The following is a 20,036-nucleotide window of genomic DNA, read 5'->3' as shown; positions in this document are numbered from 1 at the left end:
TTTCTGTTATTACATCACTCACCTCTGTCATAGAACCCTCATGAAAGGCAATAATTACTGAGACTGTCCGGAAGGTAAAAGAAGTTAGATGTAGGTATAAAACTATCAGATATCATCTGGTGGTTTTAAAAGTGTTTGACAGTTCCTCCTTCACATGCTTTCTGTCTCCTGCCACCTTGTGAAGAAGGTGACTGCTTCCCCTTCCGCCATGATTGTGAGTTTCCTGTGGCCCACTAAGCCATGCAGAACTGTGAGTCAATTAAGCCTCTTTCCTTTATAAATTACCCAGTCTTGGGCAGTTCTTCATAAGAGTGTGAAAATGGACTAATACAAAAAGTTGGTACCAGGAGTGGTACTAGAGGAACAGAATTTTAAGGATGGATCTCTTTAGTCAGTTTGGGGGTTTTGGGAGTTGGCTGCTTAATCTGATTAGACACAAAAATGCTAAGGACTCTACTTCTAATAGTATAGAGAACACTAATAGTCCTTGGCATGAACAGTTATGCAAAATAAATGCATTTGACACTCCTGATTCACTCCTCTTGAGAAGCAAGGAGTTTAGTGACCCTATACGTAGTATCTTTGACTGTATGTGGAGAAACAAGGAATGTAATGAAGTTGGTTGGTTGCTCCTAAGCTTGCATAACAAAGTGATGAAAGAAAATGATAAGCTCAGGGATTCCAACTCCTGCCTCCAGAAGCATATATTTAGGCTCAAATCTTCTAAGATTGCCCTGAGTGAGAGTCTTATCTCCTGTAGACAAAGGGCTGAAATTGCAGAAAATCAAACATAAGCTCTTATGATGTGAGTGGCTGGGACCTGCAATGGAAGGTGCACACACAGCCTCGCCAAGTGTCTGCTGTTAAAGTGAGGGCATTGATTGGAAAAGAATGGAACCCTGCAACTTGAATGTGTGGGAGAACACTGACGAAGCTGGCTTGCTGAGTCTTTCAGCTTCTATCTTTCTGCTGTACTAGATGCTTCCTGTCCTTGATCATTGGACTCCAAGTTCTTGGGCCTTTGGACTCTTTGACTTACATCAATGATTTACCAGGGGGTCTTGGGCCTTCAGCCACAGACTGAAGGCTACGCTGTCAGTATCCCTACTTCTGAGGCTTTAAGACTCATATTGAACCACCACTAGCTTCTTTGTCCTCGGCTTGCAGACAGCCTATCATGGGACTTTATCTTGAGATTGTGTGAGTCAATTCTCCTTAATAAACTCCCTCTCGTATATACATATATCCTATTATAGTTCTGTCCCTCTGGAGAGCTCTGATTGATACAGATTTTGGTACCAGGAGTGGGTGATTTGGCTCTTCTCAGTCCTTCTAAAGTCACAGGTGGATTTGGCTGAGCAGACCAAATGTGCCAGGTGAAACAGGTGGTGGAACATGTGAACAAATAATACAGTTAAACAGGAAATTTGAGTTGTTGCTGTAACGGGGGACTCCTCTCCCCACTGGCATCCATAGACTGGCTGGGTTTGAGGACATCTGGGATATAGCACTATTCATACAGTTTTCTACATTTTTTCCTTCATGGTTGTTAAGAGGGCTGGGGAGGTGCAATGGATGAGACCAAAGCACATTTCAATCAAACTCAATCAGGAATTCAAACTCAATTCTTTAAAAGCAAAACCTTGAGATCACAGAACTGAAAGAAAGCTCTTTATTTCAGAATGTACCCTCCAGGATAATGAATAATCTGTATTTTATAAACTTCTCCACAGAATTCCATCTCACAACTACCTGTGGATGTACAAATTTTACAGAATAAAATAAACAGAAAAAAAATAACAGTTCAAGGAGAATTTCACGGTAGAGGAGTTCAGTTCTTGTGCCCTCCTGGTTTCCTCGTCCAGGGCACTCACCACCTGCCATGGTCTCTGCCTTCTGTCCCATAACTCCTGCCTTTACCTGGTCATGGACCAGATCTCACTTAAGTGGCTGGCACATGGCCTAATGTGTTACTTAATGCTGATATAAAGTTTGGCCTCTTCTACATGACATTGCATTTAAAGGGGATTAGTAACAAGAAGAAAGAGAGTTTTTACAAGAGGAGAGTAGATCCTCAATAAGCAAACTTGTAAGCCTGATCCACTCTCTCCTCTCCTATCATCATACTTATATCTCTTTTTAAAAAGCCCCCCAAAAGGATCAAACTGGCTAAAAACAAAAAACAGCAAAAATTTGCATGGCATTTTATTTTATTCATTTATTTTATTCATGTTTCATTTTATACTTATGGGTACATAGTAGGTTTATATATTTATGGGATATGTGAGTTTATTTTAATTTTAAATTTTTATGGGTACATAGTAGGCACATATATTTGCAAGGTACATGTTTTGATACAGACATGCAATGCATAACAATCACATAATGGAAGATGGGGTATCCATCCTTTTAAGCATTTATCTTTTGTGTTATAAAAAAATTGCATTGAGTGGCGGGCAAGATGGCAGAATAGAAACAGCTCTGGTCTGCAGCTCCCAGCGAGATCAATGCAGAAGGTGGGTGATTTCTGCATTTCCAGCAGAGGTACCCAGCTCATCTCACTGGGACTGGTTAGACAGCGGGTGCAGCCCACAGAGAGTGAGCCAAAGCAGCTTGGGGCATCACCTCACCCGAGAAGCACAAGGGGTCTGGAAACTCCATCCCTTAGCTAAGGGAAGCCGTGAGGGACTGTGCCATGAGGGATGGTGCATTCAGTCCAGATATTTTGCTTTACCCATGGTCTTTGCAACCCGCAGACCAGGAGATTCCCTTGGGTGCCTATACCACCAGGGCCCTGGGTTTTAAGCACAAAACTGGGCAGCCATTTGGGCAGACAGTGAGCTAGCTGCAGGAGTTTTTTTTTCTTTTTACCCCAGTGGCGTCTGGAATGCCAGCGAGACAAAACTGTTCATTCCTCTTGGAAAGGGGGCTGAAGTCAGGGAGCCAAGTGGTATAGCTCAGCAGATCCTGCCCCCATGGAGCCCAGCAAGCTAAGATCTATGGGCTTGAAATTCTCGCTACTAGCACAGCAGTCTGAAGTTGACCTGGGATGCTCGAGCTTGGTGGAGGGAAGGGCCTCCTCCATTACTGAGGCTTCAGTAGGTGTTTTTCCCCTTACAGTGTAAACTGTTTCCCCTTACAGTTCAAAGCTGGGAGCTTTGAACCCGGTGGAGCCCACCGCAGCTTGGCAAAGCTGCTGTAGCCAGACTGCCTCTCTAGATTTCTCCTCTCTGGGCAGGACACTTCTGACAGAAAAGCAGCAGCCCCAGTCAGGGGCTTATAGATAAAACTCCTATCTCCCTGGGATAGAGCACCTAGGGGAAAGGGTTGCCGTGGGCACAGCTTCAGCAGATTTAAACGTTCCTGCCTGCCAGATCTGAAGACAGCAGCAGATCTCCCAGCACAGTGCTGGAGCTCTGCTAAGGGACAGACTGCCTCCTGAAGTGGGTCCTTGACCCCCATGCCTCCTGACTGGGAGACACCTCTCAGCAGGAGCCAACAGACACCTCATACAGTAGAGCTCTGGCTGGCATCTCACAGGTGCCCCTCTGGGAAGAAGCTTCCAGAGGAAGGAACAGTCAGCAATCTTTGCTGTTCTGCAGCCTCTGTTGGTGATACCCAGGCAAATAGGGTCTGGAGTGGATGTCTAGCAAACTCCAGCAGACCTGCAGCAGAGAGGCCTGACCATTACAAGGAAAATTAACAAACAGAAAGGAATAGCATCAACATCAACAAAAAGGACATCTACACAAAAACTCCATCTGAAGGTTACCAACATCAAAGACCAAAGGTAGATAAATCTGTGAAGATGAGGAAAGAACAGTGCAAAAAGGCTGAAAATTCCAAAATCCAGAATGCCTCTTCTTCTCCAAGGGATCAAAAAAAGTCCAGGACCAGACATTTTCACAGCCAAATTCTACCACAGGTAGAGGAGCTGGTACCATTGCTTCTGAAACTATTCCAAACAATAGAAAAAGAGGGAATCCTCCCTAACTCATTTTATGAGGCCAGCCATCACCCTGATACCAATACCTGGCAGAGACATGACAGAAAAAGAAAATTTCAGGCCAATATCCCTAATGAACATTGATGCAAAAATCCTCAATAAAATACTGGCCAACCAAATCCAGCAGCACCTCCAAATGCTTATCCACGAAGATCAAGTCAGCTTCATCCCTGGGATGCAAGGGTGGTTCAACATACTCAAGGTGGAGTAAAGACTTAAACGTAAGACTTAAAACCATAAAAACCCTAGAAGAAAACCTAGGCAATACCATTCAGGACATAGGCATGGGCAAAGACTTCATGACTAAAACGACAAAAGCAATGGGAATAAAAGCCAAAATTGACAAATGGGATCTAATTAAACTAAAGAGCTTCTGCACAGCAAAAGAAACTATCATCAGAGTGAACAGGCAACCTACAGAATGGGAAAAAATTTTGCAGTCTATCCATCGGACAAAGGGCTGACATCCAGAATCTACAAGGAACTTAAACAAATGTACAAGAAAAATGCAAACAACCCCATCAACCCCATATCCTTTTTGGGCAAAGGATATCAACAGGCACTTCTCAAAAGAAGACATTTATGCGGCCAAGAAACTTATTAAAAAAAGCTCATCATCACTGGTCATTAGAGAAATTCAATTCAAAACCACAATGAGACACTATCTCATGCCAGTTAGAATGATAATCATTAAAAAGTCAAGAAACAACAGATTCTTGAGAGGATGCGGAGAAATAGGAATGATTTTACACTGTTGGTGGGAGTGCAAATTAGTTCAACTATTGTGGAAGGCAGTGTGGTGATTCCTCAAGGATCTAGAACGAGACATACCATCTGACCCAGTTATCCCATTACTGGGTATATACCCAAAGGAATATAAATCATTCTACTATAAAGACACACGCACATGTATGTTTATTGCAGCATTATTCACAATAGCAAGACTTGGAACCAACCCAAATGTCCATGAATAATAGACTGGATAAAGAAAATGTGGCACTTATATACCATGGAATGCTATGCAGCCATAAAAAAGGATGAGTTCATGTCCTTTGCAGGGACATGGATTAATCTGGAAACCGTCATTCTCAGCAAACTAACACGGGAACAGAAAACCAAACACTGCATGTTCTCACTCATAAGTGGGAGTTGAACAATGAGAACACATGGACACAGGGAGGTGAACATCACACACTGGGGCCTATGGGGATCGGGGGCTAGGGGAGGGATAGCATTAGGAAAAATACCTAATGTAGATGATGGGTTGATGGGTGCAGCAAACCACCATGGCAAGTGTATACCTATGTAACAAAACTGCACATTCTGAACATGTACCCCAGAACTTAAAGTATAATAAAAAAATTAATTATATTCTTTTAGTTATTTTAAATGTAAAACTAAATTATTATCGACTATAGTTACCCTATTGTGCTATCAAATACTAGGCCTTATTCATTTACTCTATTTTTTTGTATCGATTAACCATCCTCACCTCTTAAACCCCCACCCCACCACTACCATTCCTAGCCTCGTAACCATCTGTATTAGTCTGTTCTCACACTGCTAATAAGGACATACCCAAGATTGGGTAATGTATAAAGGAAAGAGGTTTAATTGACTCACAGTTCAGCATGGCTGGGGAAGCCTCAGGAAACTTACAAACATAGCAGAAGGGGAAACAAACACATCCTTCTTCACATGGCAGCGGCCAGGAGAAGTGTTGCGCAAAACAGGGGAAAGCCCCTTCTAAAACCAACAAATCTTGTGGGACCTCACTCACTATCACAGAAATAGCAGCTTGGAGGTAACCAACCCCATGATTCAATTACTTCCCACTGTGTCCCTCCTATGACATGTGGGGACTGTGGGAACTACAAGATAAGATTTGGGTGGGGACACAGCCAACCATACCAATCAGCCCCTGGCCCCTCCCAAATCTCATGTCCTCACATTTCAAAACACAATCATGCCTTCCCAATCATCCTCCAAAGTGTTAACTCATTCCAGTATTAACCTAAAAGTTCAAGTCCAAAGTCTCATCTGAAACAAGGCAAGTCTGTTCTCCACCTATGAGCCTGTAAAATCAAAAGCAAGTTAGTTACTTCCTAGCTACAATGCGGGTACAGGCATTTGGTAAATACAGCCATTCCAAATGGGAGAAATCGGCCAAAACCAAGGGGCTATAGGCCCCATGCAAGTCCAAAATCCAGCAGGGCAGTCAAATCTTAAAGCTCTGAAACGATCTTCTTTGACTTCATGTTTCACATCCAGGTCATGCTGATGCAAGAGGTGGGTTCCCATGGTCTTGGGCAGCTCCACCCTTGCAGCTTTTCAGGGTACAGCTCCCCTCCCAGCTGCTTTCATGGCTGGCATTGAGTGTCTGCAGCTTTTCCATGTGCACTGTGCAAGCTGTCGGTGGATCTTCCATTCTGGGGTCTGGAGGGTGATGGCCCTCTTCTCACAGCTCTACTAGGCAGCGCCCCAATGGGGATTCTGTGTGGGGGCTCCAATCCCACATTTCCCTTTGGCACTGCACTAGCAGAGGCTCTCCATGAGGGCACTGCCCCTGTAGTACACCTCCGCCTGGACATCCAGGCATTTCTATACATCCTCTGAAATCTATGTGGAAGTTCTCAAACCTTAATTCTTGTCTTCTGTGTACCTGCAGGACTAATACCACATGAAAGCTGCCAAGACTTGGGGCTTGCACCCTCTGAAGCCGTGGCCCAAGCTGTAACTTGGTCCCTTTAGCCATGGCTGGAGCTGAAGCAGCTGGGGCACAGAACACCATTTCCTGAGGCTGGACACAGCAGGGGGACCCTGGGCCCTGCCCACACAACCTTTTTTCCCTTCTAAGCCTTCAGGCTTGTGTTGAGAGGGGCTGCTGAGAAGGTCTCTGACAGGCCCTGGAAACATTTTCCCCATTGTCTTGGTGATTAGCATTTGGCTGCTGGTTACATATGCAAATTTTTGCAGCAGGCTTGAATTTCTTCCCAGAACATGAATTTTCCTTTTCTACTGCACTGTCAGGCTGCAAATTTTCCTAACTTTATGCTCTGTCACCTACTGAATGCTTTGCTGCTTAGAAATTTCTTCCACTAAATACCCTAAATCGTCTCTCTCAAGTTTAAAGTTCCACAGATCTCTAGGGCAGGGACAAAATTCCACCAGTCTCTTGAGTGACCTTTGCTCCAGTTCCCAACAGGTTCCTAATCTCCATCTGAGACCACCTCAGCCTGGACTTTATTGTTCATATCACTGTCAGCATTTTGGTAAAAGCCATTCAATAAGTCTCTAGGAAATTTCAAACTTCCCACATTTTCCTGTCTTCTTCTGGGCCCTCCAAACTTTCCAACCTCTGCCTATTACCCAGTTTCAAAGTTGCTTCCACATTTTCAGATATATTTACAGCAGCACCTCACTACCTGGTAACAATTTACTGCATTAGTCCTTTCTCATGCTGCTAATAAAGACATACCTGAGACTGGGTAATGTATAAAGGAAAAAGGTTTAATTGACTCACAGTTCAGCATGGCTGGGGAGGCCTCAGGAAACTTGCAATCGTGGTGGAAAGGGAAGCAAACATCCTTCTTCACATTCCTGGAGCAAGGAGAAATTCTGAGCAAAGGCGGGCAAGGTCCCTTATAAAACCATCAGATCTCATGAGAACTCACTCACTATTATGAGAACAACCTGAGGATAACTGCCCCCATGATTCAACTCCCTCCCACTGGGTCTCTTCCACGACACATGGGGATTATGGGAACTACAATTCAAAATGAAATTTGGGTGAGGACACAGCCAGACCATATAACCATCCTTCTACTCTCTATCTCCATAGTTTCAATTGTTTTGATTTTTAGACCCCACAAACAAGTGACAACATGTGATGTTTGTCTGTCTGTGCCTTGCTTATTGCACTTAACATAGTGACCCCAGTTCTGTCCATGTTGTTGCAAATGACTGAATCTCAATCTTTTTTATGGCTAAATAGTACTCCGTTATGTATAAGTATCACATTTTTCTTATCCATTCATCTGTCAACAGACACTTACGTTGCTTCCAAATCTTGGCTGTTGTGACAAAAGCTGCAATAAACATGAGTGTACATATCTTTTTGATATACTGATTTCCTTTCTTATGGGTATATAACTAACAGTGTGATTGTTGAATCACGTAGTAGCTCTACTTTTACTTTTTGGAGGAGCCTCCAAACTGTTTTCCATAGTGGTTTACTAATTTACATTCCCACCAACAGTGTATGAGGATTCCCTTTTCTCTACATCTTTGCCAGCATTTGTTATTGCCTGTCTTTTGGATATAAGCCATTTTATCTCAGATAAGATGATATCTCATTGTGATTTTGATTTGCATTTCTCTGGTGATCAATGATGTTGAACACCTTTTCATACTCCTGTTTGCCATTTGTAAGTCCTCTTTTGAGAAATGTCTATTCAAGTGGTTTCCCCATTTTTAATCAGATTTTTAGATTTTTTCCTATAGAATTGAGTTTCTTATATGTTCTAGTTATTAATCCCTTGTCAGATGAGTAGTTTTCTAATATTTTCTCCCATTCTGTGGGTTTTATCTTTACTTTGTTGATTGTTTCTTTTGCTGTACAGAGAAGCTTTCTAACTTGATGCTATTCCATTTGCCCATTTTTGCTTTGGTTGCCTATGTTTGTTGGATATTACTCAAGAAATCTTTGCCAGACTGATGGCCTGGAGAGTTTCCTCAATGTTTTCTTGTGTTAGTTTCATAATTTGATGTCTTAGGTTTAAGTCTTTAATCCACTTTGATTTGATTTTTGTGTATGACAAGAGATAGGGGACTAGTTTCCTCCTTCTGCATGCGGATATCCAGTTTTCCCAGAACCATTTGTTGAAGAATCTTTTTCCCAATGTATGTTCTTGGCACCTTTGTTGAAAATGAGTTCACTGTAGGTGTGTGGATTTATTTCTGGGTTCTCTATTCTGTTTCATTTGTCTATGTGCCTGTTTTTATGCCATTACTATGCTGTTTTGGTTACAATAGCTCTGTAGTATAATTTGAAGTCAGGTAATGTGATTCCTCCAGTTTTGTTCTTTTTGCTTAGGATGACTTTGGTTATTCTGGATCTTTTGTGGTTCCATATACATTTTAGCATAGTTTTTTTCTGTTTCTGTGAAGAATATCATTGGTATTTTGATAGACATTTCATTGAATCTGTAGACTCCTCGGGGTATTATGGACATTTTAACAACATTGATTCTTCCAATTCATGAACATGGAATATCTTTGTGTTTTATGGTGTCCCCGCCCGAATTTCTTTAATCGGTGTTTTTTAGGTTTCATTATAGAGATCTTTAACTCCTTCAGTTAATTCCTACATATTTAATTTTATTCATGGTTATTGTAAATGGGACTACTTTTTAATTTATTTTTCAGTTTCTTTAGTTTCAGTTTCTGTTAACATATAGAAATTCTATGTATGTTGATTTTGTATCCTGCAACTTGACTAAATTTTTTTTTATCAGTTTTAATAGATTTTTTGTGGAGTCTTTAGGTTTTTCTAAATATAATATATCATTTGCAAATCTGACTTCTTTGTTTCTAATTTGGATGGCCTTTATATCTTTCTCTTACCTTATTGCTCCAGCTAGGACTTTCAGTACTATGTTGAATAACAGCAGTGAAAGCCATCCTTGTCGTGTTCCAGATATTAGAGGAAAGGCTTTCAAATTTTTACCCCTTCAGTATGATACTACCTGTGGGTCTGCCATGTATGACTTTTATTATGTTGAGGTATGTTCCTTCTGTATCCAGTTTTCTGAGAGTTGTTATCATGAAAGGATGCTAAATTTTATCACATGCTTTTCCAGCATCAATTGAAATGATCATATGGTTATAGTCCTTCATTCTGTTGATATAATGTATCACATTGGTTGATTTGCATATGTTGAACCATTCTTGCAAACTAGCAATAAATACCACTTGGTCTTGATGAATAATTTTTTTGTTTTGTTTTGTTTGTTTTTGAGATGGAGTGTTGCTCTGTCACCCTGGCTGGAGTACAGAAGCACGATGTCGGCTCACTGCAACTCCACCTCCTGGGTTCACACCATTCTCCTGCCTCAGCTTCCCAAGTAGCTGGGATGACAGGCACCCGCCACCACGCCCGCCTAATTTTTTGTATTTTTAGCAGAGACGGGATTTCACCATGTTAGCCAGGGTGGTCTCCATCTCCTAACCTCATGATCCGCCGACCTCGGCCTCCCAAAGTGCTGGGATTACGGGTGTGAGCCACTGTGCCTGGCCAATGAATAATCTTTTAAATGTACTGTTGAATTTGGTTTGTTAGTATCTAGTTGAAGTTTTTGTATCAATATTCATTAGAGATATTGGCCTGTAGTTTTCTCCTTTTTTGATGTGTCTTTGTCTGGTTTTGGTGTCAGTGTAATACTGGCCTTGTAGAATAAGTTTCAAAGTATTCCCTCCTACTCTGTTTTTCAGAATAGTTTGAGTAGAATTGATATTAGTTATTCTTTAAATATTTGGTAAAATTCAGTAGTGAAGTCATCAGGACCCAGGGTTTTCTTTACTGGGAGACTTTTTATTACGACTTCAATCTCATTACTTGTCAGAGGTCTGTTTAGGTTTTAAATTTTCTTATGGTTCAACCTTGGTAGTTTGCATGTGTCTAGGAATTTGTCTATTTCTTATAGATTTTCCCATTTATTGGCATGTAGTTGCTCCTTGTAGCCACTAATGACCCTTTAAATTTCTGCAGTATCAGTTGTAATGTCTCCTTTTTCATCTCTGATGTTATTTATTTGGATCTTCTCTCTCTCTCTCTTTTTTTTTTTTTTTTTTTAGTCTGACTAGAGGTTTGTCAATTTTGTTTAACTTTTCAAAAAATCAACTTTATATTTCATTCATCTTTTGTTATTTTCTTAATTTCAAATTTATTTATTTATGCTCTGACCTTTATTTCTTTTCTTCTACTAATTTTGGGTTTAATTTGCTCTTGCTTTTCTAGTTCTTTAAAATCCTATGTTAGGTTTTTTATTTGAACTTTTTGTTATTTTTTTGATGTAGGCACTTATAGCTATAAACTTCCTTCTTAGAAGTGCTTTTGCTGTATCCCATAAGTTTTGGCATCTTGTGTTTCATTATCATTTGTTTCAAAAAAATTTTCAATTTCTTTCTTAATTTCTTCCTTGACCCACTGGTCATTCTGGAGCATATTGTTTAATTTCCATGTATTTGTATAGTTTCCAAAATCCCTCTTATGATTGATTTGTAGTTTTATTCCATTGTGGTCAGAGAAAATGCTTGATATTATTTTAATTTGGGGGGAATATTTTAAGGCTTGTTATGTGACCTAATATATGGTCTATCCTTGAGAATGATCCATGTGCTGAGGAAAAGGATATGTACTCTATAGTCATTAGATGAAATGTTCTATAAATATCTATCAGATTCATTTGGTCTATAGTGCATTTTAAGTCTGATGTTTCTTTGTTGATTTTCTATTTGGAATACCTGTCCAATGCTGAAAGTGGGGTGTTGAAGTCTCCAGCTATTATTGTATTGGAGTCTTTCTCTTTAGCTCAATAATATTTGCTTTGTATATCTGAGTGTTTCAGGGTTGGGCCCATGTATATTTAAAATTGTTATATCCTCTTGCTGAACTGACCCATTTATCATTATATAGTGACCTTCTTTGTCTTTTCTTACAGTTTTTGTTTTGAAATCTATTTTGTCTGATATAATTATAGCTACTACTGTTCTTTATTGGTTTCCATTGGCATGGAATATCTTTTTCTATCCGTTTATCTTCAGTTTATGTGTGTCTTTATAGTTGAAATATGTTTCTTGTAGAAAACAGATTAATAGGTCATGTTTTTTGGCTTTTTGTATCCAAAACTCTGTCTTTTTATTGGAGAGTTTAGTCCACTTACATTCAATGTTATTGTTGATAAATAACGATGTACTTCTACTATTTTGTTTGTTTTCTGGTTGCTTTGTGGTCTTGTCTTCCTTCTTTCCTTCCTGTCCTCCTTTTAGTGAAGATAATTTTCTCTGGTTATATGATTTAATTTCTTGCTTATTTTTTCTGTATACATTGTATGATTTTTGGTTTGAGATCACCTGATAACAACACTGTTTGCATAAACAAACAAACATGCAAGCAATCAAAAAGAAAACTAATTAAGACTGTATACCTTAATAATCCCCTTGCTTTTTAATTTTTTGTTGTTACTATTTGTATCTTATTGTACTGTCTACATTGTAAAAATTAGTTGTTACTATTTTTTCATTGGTTCATTGTTTAGTCTTTCTACTTAATAGCAGTTTACACACCACAGTTACCCTGTTATATTATTCTTTGCTTTTCTTTGTACTTCCTATTACCACTGAGTTTTGTACCTTCAGATTATTTCTTCTTGCTCCTTTTTGTCCTTTTCTTTATGATTATAAAACTCCCTTTAGCATTTCTTATAGGACAGCTCTAGTGATGATAAAAATCTCTCTCCTTTTTTTTTTGGTCTGGGAAAGTCTTTATTTCTCCTTCATGTTTGAAAGATTATTTCACCTGATGTACTATTCTAGGTTTAAAAATATTTTCCTTCAGCAATTTATATATGTCATGCTACTTTCTCCTGGCTTATAAGGTTTCTACTGAAAAGTCTGCTGCCAGATGTATTGGAGCAATTTGTTTCTTTTCTCTTGTGGCTTTTAGTATCCTTTCTTTATCCTCTATCTTTGGGAGTTTGTTTATTAAATACCTTGAGGTAATCTACTTTGGGTCAAATCTGTTTAGTGTTCTATAACTTTCTTGTACTTGGATATTGATGTCTTTCTCTAGGTTTGTAAAGTTCTCTGTAGTTATCCCTTTGAATAGACATTCTACTTCTTCTTTAAGGCCAATAACTCTTAGATTTCCCCCTTTGAAGCTGTTTTCTAAAATATGTGTGTTTCATTGGTTTGTATTATTTTTTATTTTGTCTCCCCTGACTGTGTATTTTCAAATTGCCTGTGTTCAAGCTCACTCATTCTTTCTTCTGCTTGATCAATTTCGCTGTTAAAAGACTATGATGCATTCTTCACTATGCCAAATGCATTTGCCAGCTCCAGAATTTCTCCTTGATTCTTTTAAATTATTTCCATCTCTTTGTTCCTTTATCTGATAGAATTCTGAATTCTCTGTGTTGTCTTTATGTGAGTTTCCTCAAAACAGCTATTTTGACTTCAACATCTAAAATGTCACATATCTCTGTTTCTCCAGGATTGGCCCCTGGTGCATTATTTAGTTCATTTGGTGAGGTCATGTTTTCCTGGGTCATCTTGATACTTGTAGATGTACATCTGTGTCTGGGCATTGAAAAGTTACTTTTTTTGTTTTGTTTTGTTTTTTGTAGTCTTCTCAGTCTGGGCTTGTTTGCACTATCATTTTTGGGAAGGTTTTCCAGGTATTTTAAAAGGCTTGGGTGTTCTGATCTGTATCCGCTTTAGGGCAGACCCCAAACCCAGCAGTGCTGTGGTTCTTGCAGACTCATAGAGTTACCACCTTGATGGTCTTGGCCAAGATAAATAATTCTCTGGATTACCAGGCAGAGACTCTTGTTCTCTTCCCTTACTTTCTCCGAAACAAATAGAGTCTCTTTCTGCCCTGAGCCACCTGAAGCTGGGGTGTGGAGTGACACAAGCACCCTGGTGGCCACCACCCCTAGGATTCTGCTAGTTCAGACCTGAAGCCAGCACAGCACTGGGCATTACGCAAAGTCTTCTGTAACCACTTCCTGGCTACCGCCTATGTTCGCTCAAAGCCCTGGGGCTCTATAATCAGCAGGTGCCAAGGCCAGTCACACCTATGCTGTTCTTTCATTGAGGGTGGTGAGTTCCCCCAGACTCCCAGGTGGGTCCAGAGATGCCATCCAGGAGCCAAGTCTAGAGTCAAAAACCTTAGAAGTCCACCTGGTATTTTATTGTACTACAGCTGAGCTGACACTCAAACCACAAGAGGCTGTCCTTCTCATTCTTCCCTCCCCTTTCCAAAGGCAGAGGAGCCTCACCTGGTGGCCATTGCCACCTATTCCATTTTGGTCAGAGAAGATGCTTGATATTATTTTAATTTTGGGAGGATATTTTAAGGCTTGTTACGTGACCTAACATATGGTCTATGCTTGAGAATGATCTGTGTGTTGAGGAACAGGCCCATGGGGAGTAGTGCCAGACTACCACTGGTGTTCTCCTAAGGCCCAAGGGCTCTTCAGTCAGCTTGTGAGTGCTGCCTGGCCCGGGACTCACCTTTCAGAGCAATGGGCTCTCCTCTGGCCCAGGGCAGGTCCAGAAATGCCATCCAAGACCTAAGTCCTAGAATTGGGGGCCCCAAGAGCCTGTTTGGTGCTCTAACCTGCTATGGCTGAGCTGGTATCTAAGGTGCAAGACAAAGTCCCCTTTACTTTTCCCTCTGCTTTCTCAATCAGGAGCCTCACCCTTTAGACACCACAGTTAGGAATATGCTGAGACTCATTTGTGGCTGGTAAGTCTCTGTCTCACCCAAGGCCCTTGACTTAGTACCTGGGTATTGCTGCTGGTTATTCAGGGCTCGAGGGCTATTCAGTTACCGGGTAATAAACCTGCCAGTACTGGGTCCTTCCCTTCAAGGCAGTGAGTGGTTCCCTTCTGGTCCAGGGTGTGTCTAGAAATGTCCAGGAGGTAGGGCCTGGAATAGGGTTCTTATGACTTTGGTGCCCTATCCTCCTGTGGCTGAGCTGGTATTTAAGATGCAATACAAAACCTGCCCCACTCTTCCATCTTCTCTTTTCAAGTGGAAGAAGGGGTTCTCTTTTGGCGTTGCCTGGAGTTAGGGAAGGGGTGATGCTAGCACTCCCTTAGTCAGCCCAGCTGGTGTCTCAGTATGTCCCATGTCCCCCCACGCCACTGGCTCTGGGCCCAGTTTAAACCTAGGACTCATTTATATTTTGCAGTCCTTGTGGCCTAGACAGCCTTTCAAGTTCATATGGGACCCCAAAGCCCTTTAGCTTACAATGATGAGGTTTGCAGGAACTCAAGTTCCAACCTCTGGGATCTGCGACTCCCCTCTGGCTAGGACTGGTTTAAATGCACACTCGGGTGAGCATCAGCTGAGTTGGGTCTGGTTTTGCTTTCTGCTATAACGCAGCAGCACTGAGTTCAATACCTCACAATTGCTGTGCTTTCCTTCTTCCCAGGGCACAGAAGGCACAAGGTTCTCTTCATCTTACCGCCACTTTCAGGGGATGGAGGAGGAGGTGGTGTCAGTAATCCAAGACTGTTCATTCTACCTCTTCATTGCCTTTTTTAGCGATATGAAGTTAAAAGCAGGTACTTACTGTGAGTGCTCATCTGATTTTTGGTTCTTATGAAGGTGCTTTGTGTGTGCGTGTGTAGATAGTTTTAAAATCAATGTTCTTGCAGGGGGCTTGAGGGGGAACAATTGGTGATGACTTCTATTCCACCGTCTTGCTCTACCCACTCCACCTGCCTCACATTTTAAATGCCATGCAAATTATCATTTTCTTTTTCAACAAATACTTGCTGAGCACTTTTGATGTACCAGATATTGACTTAAGCACCAAAAAAACATCAGGCAAGAAGACAAATGCGATCCCTGCCCTCAGGAGCTTGTTGTCTAGGAAGCTCAGAGAAAATAATATCAATATAGGGCACTGATCATGTGCCAGATACCCTGCTGAAGATTTATTTTACATAATGTCACTTAATTACTAGAGAAACACTGAAGTATTTTCTGTATTAATGCCATTTTATTGAGGACACTGACCTAGAAACGTTAAATAACATCCAAAATCACAAGGTTAATATGGCTTAACCCATGCCAACCTAACACCAAAAACAGAATTCTGAACCACTGGCTCTAAAGCATGAAACCCCAAAGCCTGTATTCTGTTTTCTGTGTCACGGTGTCTAAAGTAAATCTGATTTTGAGTAACTATTGGAACAATGATAAATGATTTTACCAAACTGAAAAATTAAACATGTATTACTAATTTCAGGATAGGTCATGTGAGCCTTGTACTTGTGAATTCTTTCGACCATCAATCCAACTACAACAGAATCTGTTGCACTTTGTTAGTGTGAGCACCTGGGTTTCTGTCTCGGTCTATTTCTTGTCATTAATGTTGATACATCATTCTGGTTTTGTATGTCTTTGTTGATCTCATGGGTCAGGCCTTATTGTGTGTTTTTGCATGTTATATTCAAATACACTACTGTAAATACACTTATATGTCTGTAAACATACTCAGTAAATGTAATACTATAATCATTACTATTCCATTCTTTTCACAAATCTTCAGTTGTTTCTCCAATTTTTTTGCTTCCCTTCTATTTTGTGCTGTTCTCTTGCTGTTTGATCTTTTCTGTTGTACTTTTTCCTCTCTGCATTCTGCACAGGTTGTTCTCTCTCTGCTACACAGCTACTACTTCTTCACTTCCTTTCTTGTTTTGACTAAAATACCTCTAAGCATATAAACTTTTTCTTCACTCACATAAATTTGCTGGCATCTATACTCACCATGCTACCAAAAAAAAAAAAAAAAATTCTTTCAGTAGGAAAAGCTGTTTCTCTGCAATGCTACAAAAAAGAGCTGTTTATTTTTTGTTTGTCTTATTTTTAAAGCAATACTAAAAGCAGTGTGGTATAGGCAAAATTATAAACACACTGATCAACAGGACAGAATAGCTAGCCCAGAAGTAGCCCCAGAAGACTTAAGAACTCAACTCTATATATTTTCAAAGGAGTATCAGAAATCAATAGGAGGGATAGATTATCCAATAAGTTATGTTGAGAACATTTGATATGTGGAAAAATGTACCATATTACTACCTCACACAAGGCACCAACATTTTTTATGAATGTAGGAGTTTAGAGTAATAAAAAACTGCACAGGAGAAACAAAATTTAAGCTGAGGAAAGATTTTCTAGTCATTAAGGCAATATGAAAATATCAAGGCTGGGCGCGGTGGCTCAAGCCTGTAATCCCAGCACTTTGGGAGGCCAAGACGGGCGGATCACGAGGTCAGGAGATCGAGACCATCCTGGCTAACACGGTGAAACCCCGTCTCTACTAAAAAAATACAAAAAAAAACTAGCCGGGCGTGGTGGTGGGCGCCTGTAGTCCCAGCTACTCGGGAGGCTGAGGCAGGAGAATGGCGTAAACCCGGGAGGTGGAGCTTGCAGTGAGCTGAGATCACGCCATTGCACTCCAGCCTGGGCGACAGAGCCAGACTCTGTCTCAAAAAAAAAAAAAAAGAAAAAAGAAAAGAAAATATCAAGAAGACAATCTGTTAATAAATTTCACCATAAATATGAGCACGATAACATCACCAAACTTCATAAAGACAGAATAAATAGCAAACTAGGAAAAATACTTGTTCAAATATGATGGATTATTAGTCTTATTTAAAAAAACAAAAAAACAAAAACCTCTTCAAACAAATAAGAAAAAATGCTAACTCCAAAGGAAAAGTATGCAAAAACAGTAACAGACAAGTCACCAGAAGGGAAACACAATGGATAATAATAAATCACTAAATTTGTTTTAGCCTCACTGGTGGTTAAAGAAATGTACAGTGAACTGAATTTCTCAAAGATTTGTAAAGACTTTAAGAAGAACACTTCATGCTGGAAATAGTGCCACGAGACAGGAAACAGTGCCATATACACGATGTATGTGTAACTGTTAACAGACACATACATCTACCTAATCTTCTGGAAAGCAATTTGGCCATATCTATTAAAAGCCTCAAAATATGGATACATTCCAATCCAAGATTTCTACTTTCAGGAATCAATCCCAAGGAGAGATGCTGTCAAAAAGTTAAGAGCAAGGATGTTCATTGCAGCATTACTTATAGTACCATTAAGAAAGAAAGAGAAAGAAAGAAACTAAATGTTTTACCTAAGAGTGTAATAGTTAAATCATGGTATTTACATATTATTGAATATTACACAGCTATTGACTTAAACTGGGAAAAAAGTTTAATAACTTTTTAATGATATAGCTGTAAAAAGCAGGAAATAAAGTTGAATGCTAGCATAATCTTGTTAGGTTAAATACAAAGAAAATATATCAAATATTAACTGTATGTTCTCAGTATTGATAAATTATAGGCAGTTTTTTTTTAATATTTTTCTCTATTTACTAGAGTACTGTAAAAAATAGTAACTACACATTACTCTTAAATGGAATTTTAAAGAATAAAGCATAAAGGAATTAGTTATTTCCAGTTTTGAAAACAACCTTCCCTCACTGATGAGATACTGGAAAATGACAGTTCAGGCTTCACTGTTTTGAATTTGCTAATAATTTTTACCATAGATTGGATGTGCTAATCTTTCAGAATGTGTTAACTTCATAAATACATTTGGTTTCTCTAGTCCCTATAAGTATATAATTCCCAAAATGCCATCTCTGTAGTCTTCTACTCAAATTAGAGAAAGTAGGTAATTTGCAGGATGATCAGATGTTGCCTCTGAAAAGTTTATATACTGAGGTTTTTATAAAAGGTATTCTAGAATCTTGCAGTCAGAAGTGTGGTCTGCAGACTGGCAGCATCAGCAGCAGCTAGAAACATTGAAAATGCAAAAACCTTTGGTCCTACCCTAGATTTACTGAATCAGAAACTGCATTTTAATAACATCTCCAGTTGATTTGTAGGCACATTCATGTTTGATAACCATTGGTGTAGACCACATATTCTAGTTCTAACTACATGTCTACAATGCAACTATAGTCCTCCTTTAAAACTTAATCTATGTTCATGTCCTAAGTACCAGTACTATCTTTATGGTCCGAGTTCTAAACATTTTCTTAGAACAAGAGCGGCTTCCAACTAATGAATGGGACATACCCTAAAAATATATTGGTAGGTCAGTTGTTAACAACTTATACAGTAGTATTATTAATGCTAGATTTGTAGGTCACCTTAAAGTAGCTTGCTTAACTCATAATGTAGTTGAAAAAGACTAATTGCATTTTAATCATTTTTTTATGGGAAAGTATGTTCCCAGTTCTAACAGAAGATTCTAGGAAAGCCTGATACTGCCATCAATACAGGACTCCCAGATGGACACAACTGTTAGTATTTGTGTATATGTATACAATTAGTGGAGCTGATACTCCTATTCTGAAAAAGTTCTAAACACAAGAATAAAATGTATTAAAAAGACAGGAATGTCAAGCGTTGCTATTTACTCATTCACATTTTCTTCCAATTTTATTTTGACCAAACACAATGGTAAGATCACTTCAATGGTTTGAAACAGGTTTGTGGATACATGAAGCATCTAATGGAAAACCTAGAGATGGGTGGATACTCTAACGTGTAAACATACCTATTAATAACAAATGTACATTGTTCTTCTATATTTTTTTTTTGCTCGTATGTTGAACTGTCACTCAAATGTAGTTAATTTCATTGGACAAGGTATAAGGGCTTGCCAATTTCCAAACTCTGGCAATCTGAAATCCCTAGTAGTCATTCTGGAACTGCTATTGTTTATAGCATATGATTTTACTTTAAATATTGCTTTGTTCTAATATGCCTCCTCCATCCCCAAATACACATTCATCTTTTATGCCTTAAAAATAGACTTCTCAGTAGGAACAAAGGAAATTTAACCACTGTCTATTATGGCGAGAACCTATTTCTGACACCACCACAAGATCTAGAGAAAGCACTGAACTTCTGTGCCAAGCCTGTGGGAAGGGGGCGTTGGGGTCATGGGAGAGGGAAGGAGAAGCTTCTGTCTTCTAAGACTCCAGGTTATTTCAGAATGTACAAGTTACATTTTTGATTTAATAAAAGGTTTTAGGTAACATTGTTAGAAGAAATTTAAACCTTTACAAAAAAATAATTCAAATTGATTCAAAGATGCAGAATTCACCAGATTATCTTATAGATACCAGTGTGACTTAATTCTCCCTAGATTTTATGAACAATTTTTATTAATAGAAATCAAACTTATTGTCCAAAGTGA

At 39.5% G+C, this 20,036-nt stretch overlaps 1 long non-coding RNA gene across 2 annotated transcripts; it reads left to right on the top strand.

Annotated features, from left to right (window-relative positions):
- The first annotated feature begins 32 nt into the window (after positions 1-32).
- LOC126932095 (uncharacterized) lies at positions 33-19,219 on the top strand. 2 transcript variants are annotated; one of them, XR_007718108.1, is made up of 4 exons: positions 33-90; positions 14,479-14,534; positions 15,226-15,358; positions 19,057-19,219. It is a non-coding gene; the product is annotated as an uncharacterized LOC126932095 (long non-coding RNA). The 2 variants fall into 2 exon arrangements; XR_007718107.1 differs by having other exon boundaries at positions 15,226-15,367.
- The last annotated feature ends 817 nt before the right edge of the window (positions 19,220-20,036 follow it).

The sequence above is a fragment of the Macaca thibetana genome, chromosome 12 (genome assembly GCF_024542745.1).
Source record: "Macaca thibetana thibetana isolate TM-01 chromosome 12, ASM2454274v1, whole genome shotgun sequence".
NCBI classification, from domain to species: domain Eukaryota; kingdom Metazoa; phylum Chordata; class Mammalia; order Primates; family Cercopithecidae; genus Macaca; species Macaca thibetana.
This window is presented reverse-complemented; position numbering and strand designations above follow the sequence as displayed.